Below are 6,109 nucleotides of genomic sequence, written 5' to 3'. Positions count from 1 at the left end.
CTGAACCCAATGTAAAGTAGCCTTAAGCTTCCTTATTTATGGTCATTGGCTTAAGCAGGTCGGAAAAATCTCATAGGAATCTGGTTTACTGTTCAAAGCTTAAGTGAGTAAAACATGCAGCCTTAACCTTTACTGAGAAGATATTCAGTAAAAACAACAGACAATTAGAAACCACTATGGGAGTATCTGAAATCTACAGGCTGCATATAACAGAGAAGTATTTAGGGTTGGTAAAAGGGAGCAGAGCTTGGAGTAACTGGATCAAATAAAGCAATAAAAACTGAATCCAAATATCAGGACAATTTTCCCAGCAGCGGAAATATTAGACTATGGAATAGCCTTGCAGCGGAGAGATGGGAACTATGTTTCGAACAGTCCAAACCAGCCTGGACAAACAAGGGAAAAATATATCAATTAACAGAGTTTTTGGCTGGAAGGGCCCATTAGATCATCTACTCTGACCTGCCATATATCAATGGACATTAATTTTCATCCATATACCTCTAGGGTAAGCTCAATAACCTCGTTTGATTACATCATGGGTGTTAAACATATAGTCTGTGGACCAGATCTGGTCTGTGGAAATGTTTCTTCTTGTTTGCTGGAAGTCTAGTGGGCTGCCTGAAGTTGAGGGGCACGGCCACTGGAGCATGCCCTGCCGCAGAATTTGGGGTCCCTAGTCCCCAATGAACATTGCCATTGGTGGCAGGGGGCCAAATGATGGTTGAACAGATACAGCCCTCACTTGTCCTGCTGCTATCCTCCCGTGGATCTGTGCTTCCTGCTCCTGGACCTGTGCTGCCACCTATTCCCCCACTGGCACCGCTACTTGATGCCCAACCTGCAGCACTGGCCACTCCTGGACCTGTGGCACTGACCCTGAATCTGAACCCACCTCTAGGACCCATCAGAGCTGCTGCTGGCTCCATGAATCCAGCCTGGGTGGAAGCCCTGTTGTCCAGATCCAGTCCTGGACTACACCGTTAAAATATACCTTCCAGAACAGCACCCAATTTTGAGGCCATCCAGAGCTAGAGAAGTGTACTGTAAACAGATCTGCATTATAAATCTTGCGCTAGCTTTATACTATAAACTTCCTCAGGCAAAGTTGCATCACTCTGTGGTGTGATTTGTGACTGACAATGAGTCTTGCCAGCACAATTAATAGAGATGAAGTTTCAGAAGCCAAACTGCACTTGCCAATACAGCTTATTTCACTTGTAGTGCAAGGTGTGGGATAAAGTATTCCCCTGAAAGTACAGGTTTGCCTGTGTAATCTGCATCTGCACTAAGCACACTTTGCGGTTATAATGTATGGGCACACTTACACCAAAAGGCTCCTAGTACAGACATCTTTTGAAAGTCTTTTCCCTTCATGTCTGTGAACAATTCAGGTCTATGAACACATCAAGCTGTATTTAGACTTTCCTTTCAATACTCCCATTGATTAGCACACTTCAGGAAGCTCAGCTGCATTCTTCCAGGATCAGGAGCAGTTGGACAGAGGAACCATTTCATTTCAAACTGCTCAAAAATAATGCTCTTATCACATGAACACCAACAACTGTTACTTGGCTTATAATAAACCATTCCTTCCTCAATAGCCCACTCATCACCACATTCTCCAGTGTTCAGAAACACACGGTTTTCTAAGAGTACAAGTTTTCCCACGGTCAGGGAAACCAGCTCCAATGGCATAGTTACCCTGTTTTACTCTGGTGGTAATTCCACTAGAAAGCCAAGGGCATGAGAGCACTAAAAAAAAAAAAAATTATGAAATAATAACCAGATCTGTAAAAATATATATATGAAAACTAAAAAGCACTTGGAAAGCAAACATTCATTCAAATTATGGAACTAGAATTCAATCAAGGAAACCTCAGAGAATATAGCATCACTGTAACTTCTAAGTGTATCCTTACAAATGCCCAGATGGGGCAGATGGAATTCGCACATTGACTGATAATACCAGACAGTGGCTTATAGATCTGGAAGTTGATATCTGATGCCATGCGAAAGAGAGAAACTCTAAGCAGCGTTCATGGCATCATCATCATCGTTGTAACAGGGGAAATGAGCACCAGGCTTATGGAATTCTGTGTTCATCACCAAAACCCTTAGCATGTACGCTCTTTCAACAGGCTCAGCACTAGGTAAAATTCACCCCAATACAATGCACCCCAATGCATTGCTTCTCTCTCTCTCTCTCTAGATTCAACAGATCTCCTTCCTGTCACCTTCTTAACACCCCTTGCCCAGTCACCCCCTGATAACATTTGCTGCTCTGTTCTAGCTGCAGTTATTGCTACTGGACATAAAACTTTGGGCCAGCTTCTTGGTAGCTGAATGACAGCAGGGTCTGTTTCAGGGCAGCACCTTAATTTAGTAATTCAGAGGGATGATATGACATCTGTTAATTTCAAGAAGGTTTTGCGTCAGTTGCAGAGTATTTCACAGTGTAATCCATGTGCTGATTTATTAGAACTCGCACCTAAAAGGTGCTTCTAAAGGTATGAATACCCTGTCATTTGTAAGCACAGATGGCAAAACCTATTCCCACTTGCCCATACGCACCATCAAGTCTACTGACCAAAATACACGTATAGCACCTCACCCAGGGCCTCTCTAACACTGAATACACAAAATCACGTTACTATGCATCTTCCTAGGCAATACTGTTGCCCTCAGCAAGGCTAACACACAATTTTAATCATTAGTCCCACAAAAGTTGGTGTTCTTGTTAAAAGTCTCACTTCCTAGTCATCTAAAAACCTCAGCTTTCACTTGAAACTTCAGACCTCATGCTACACAATGTTTTAGACTAGAAGATGAACTCTGCAGGCTCACGAAATCCTGGTAAAGTAAAAGAACCAAGAGAGTACCATATCTCATTATTTTAAAGTCATTGTCATGATTTGGGGGGTGGGGAGAGGAGCGCTAGCTTGTGATTTTTTTTATATTACTCCTTCAACCTCAGCACGCAAGGTTTTCATTTGTTTCACTTGCAGTTTGTTTTATATGAAAGAACACGGAAACAGAATATTCTTTAAAATGTTATTATGCTTTAAGTTTTTCAGTGCAACCCTGGGAATCAAAAGGGTCTTCATAGCTTAAAGAAAAAAAGAAAAAAAATATTTCTGTATCAGACAAGTATGCACTGGATACCAAACAGATGTCCACTAAGTTTCAGACCATGTATTTTAAATGACTGATAAAATAAACCAACCAAATAAACATGAGTTGCAGCCAACGTGAAACATGTAAATATACCTGCACACAACACAGTGAGTTGTCTTTGGGGGAGTTAAATTCAGCAATGCTTCCATCTATTAGTATCACTTATTTTAAAAGCTTACAGCTACATTCATACAGATGCACAAGCTAAAATCGGATTTGCAGCAAATCTAAGGGTGAAACTCAGTAGTCAAGTTATGCCTAACCATAAAAAATATATTAAAACCAATATATAAATTACATAATAGATTAATCACAGTTTTCTGTTACCTACCAGAATCCTCTAAATTTAGAAGGCATTCAGTTTGGGAATAAATTATACCCCAGGTATTGTTTCTATTTATTCTCAGAAGCTGTGTTTAGCCCTCAGATTCAGTGGACATTTGGAAAAATAACTCAGGCCTGGATCAACACCTCCCCTTCTCCTTCCAAATATTAACTCTGCTGTAGCTAACATGCTCCAAGACACCATCCAAGCACAGAGGGAGCAAAAAAGGAAGTCATGACACATGTAACTACTGATACCAATTCTGGCAATAAATTCTGCATTTTGTACAGGGATGAACAAAAACAGGTCCTTTCTACACTCGTGTCTCCAGACAGATTGTCTGGGGATTTGAAAAGAATCATAGCCTCTCGCTACATTCAAGTGTCATCTCTTTTCATGAAGTTTCAGCAACAGAGAGAACACATCAACGTGATGCTACAGAAATTAGGTTTCTTTCATTAAAAATCTATATGCCAGTGATATATACAATGCTTAGAAACCACAGACTGTTCATCAATTGAGGAAGAGGCTGCTGCCCTTTCAGAAGAACTGTTTAGCTAATAACGCATTACTTTCAAACGTTCAACTGATATCCTACTGGTAGGATGAACATTTCCTAAGGGAACTTCTGCTCTCTAGGTGAAGAACAGGTAGGAACTTAACTTCTCAAAGTGAGGAATCACTTTGACTTCAACTGAATTACTTGCATGATTAAAGTTAACGTCTGCTTTTCTGAACAGGGACATAATGGGATGACCATGAGAGATTTTTCATTTTGTGTATTAGTCTGCTGATGGATAAAATCTGAGTTGGAATGAAACGTTGTATGTGAACTTTTAAAGTGCACCGAGTTCTCAGCTATATCACATGCAGCATGTTCTCTGTTGGCAAAATAAATTCACAGGTTTAACAATGCAATAAATGTTTTTGCAAGCTTGCCAGTACTTCATATTAGAGACTGAAGCCATGTCTGCATTAGGAAGTCTATAGGGCTACTAGCATATTCTATCAGCAAAGCACTTCTAATGAGGATACAGCTTTACCAGCAAAGCTGCACTCTGTACCACTATAGTAAAAACCACCTACTATATATGAAAGGCATCCGACTGGTAAAAGTGCATCTACACTAGAGACTTCTGTTGGCAACTATGTCAGTTTAAGATGCCACTTCTTCATACCCTTGACTGACGTGGCTATACTTGGAGAACTCAGTAGTGTAGAGCTAGCTAACTCAGTGGTGAGAGCTGCAAATAAGGCGAGATCATTAACTTGCCAGGTGCAAATTACCCAGGTAGCAGACACCCAGAACCACTTAACACAAGTATTAAGATTTTGAACTTCAAATCAGGAAGGCATTTAATTTAAGATATGCGAGAAGCAAGGATCTCTCAGGGTGATATTTTTTTTTATTGGGCCAGCTATGCAGCTGGGAGAAAGTTAGATTTGAGGATATGCTGACACACCTCCCTGAACTGGGCCTTGCTTTTGATTTATTTAAATAAAATCACTGCTGTTGGCTTATATCCTTCTAATGAAATGAAGTCTTCCTCTTGTGACCAACAGATAGAGGTTGTAGCCAGGTTGGTCTAAAGCAGCGGTTCCCAATCTGTGGTATGGGTACCACCAGTAGTATGCAGACAACCTGTCAGTGGTACGCATTAACAGATTTATTATAAATTTCTTTATATGACAAAAATGTGCCGGTGGTACTCAAGGTTGTATCGTTTTAAATTGGTGGTGGGCAGAGTTTGGGAACCGCTGGTCTAAAGTCAAGCATAACCAGACACTTTGGAGGGAGGGTGTCACAGGTCCCTGGCTCGGTTTAGTACGGCATTTGATTCATCCCAGCAGTCATCCAGCGCTTTGTGGCCAGGCTGCCCTGGGATACGACTGCAAGGAGACCTAGCCATCCCAACATGGGAAAGTCACCCTAAAACTACCGCCTCCTTCCTCATCCCTTCAGGCTTCCCTCACCCTCCTTCCCCTCCCTGACATCAAACTTTGCTTTTCCCTGGCTTTTTTAGGCAGGCCGGGGCCCCCCCAACACTTACAAACAGCAACACCAAGAGTTTTAATTCCAGAGGAAGGGATGGGGGGAGGAGGGAAGAAACATGCCAAGGCCCTTTAAAAAAAGCTGGATCCCCACACTGGGAGCAAACAAAAGGCAATCAGGAAACAGTTGAAGGCAGAGCCCCCCCACCCCCGCATGGCTTTGAAGTGGCTCAGTCAGGTGGAAAGCCCGGGCAGATCCCAGCTCCACCTCCCCACAGCCAAGTTGTATTCTTCGGGGATGGGGGGAATAGACAGCTTTGTCTCTGCGCCCTCAGGACAGGCCAAAATCAATAAATAAGCGTCCCAGCTGCGAGAATACAGTGCCCCCCCACTCCAGCCTCCCTGCGCTCCCCCCACACGCGGAAACTTTGCCAGGAGCCCCGCGCCCGCGGGCACCGGGGGGCGCCAAGTTTCCCCCGCGGGAACGGGGAACATCCAGCCGGGCGGGCACGGATGCCCCGGGGGGCGGCACGGGGAGGATGCGGGGGGAGAAGAGGCATGAGCCGGGGAAACCCCTGCCTTGCCTACCTGCGCTCCCGCGACCCCCGGCCGGGC

General features: G+C 43.4%; 1 protein-coding gene across 5 annotated transcripts in view; it reads right to left on the bottom strand.

The window, feature by feature from the left end:
* Positions 1-6,109, bottom strand: part of ZHX2 (zinc fingers and homeoboxes 2) — a 128,337-nt gene extending 122,228 nt beyond the window's left edge. For all 5 annotated transcript variants that reach the window (XR_003095179.1, XM_006028444.3, XM_025209887.1 and 2 more), the window contains exon 1: positions 6,083-6,109. The gene's annotated coding sequence lies outside the window, so the exon portion shown is untranslated. The remainder of the gene's footprint in view (positions 1-6,082) is intronic.

This window comes from Alligator sinensis, unplaced genomic scaffold (genome assembly GCF_000455745.1).
Source record: "Alligator sinensis unplaced genomic scaffold, ASM45574v1 scaffold681_1, whole genome shotgun sequence".
Lineage (NCBI taxonomy): Eukaryota > Metazoa > Chordata > Crocodylia > Alligatoridae > Alligator > Alligator sinensis.
Note: the sequence above shows the minus strand (reverse complement) of the source record. Positions and strands in the feature narration are given on the sequence as shown.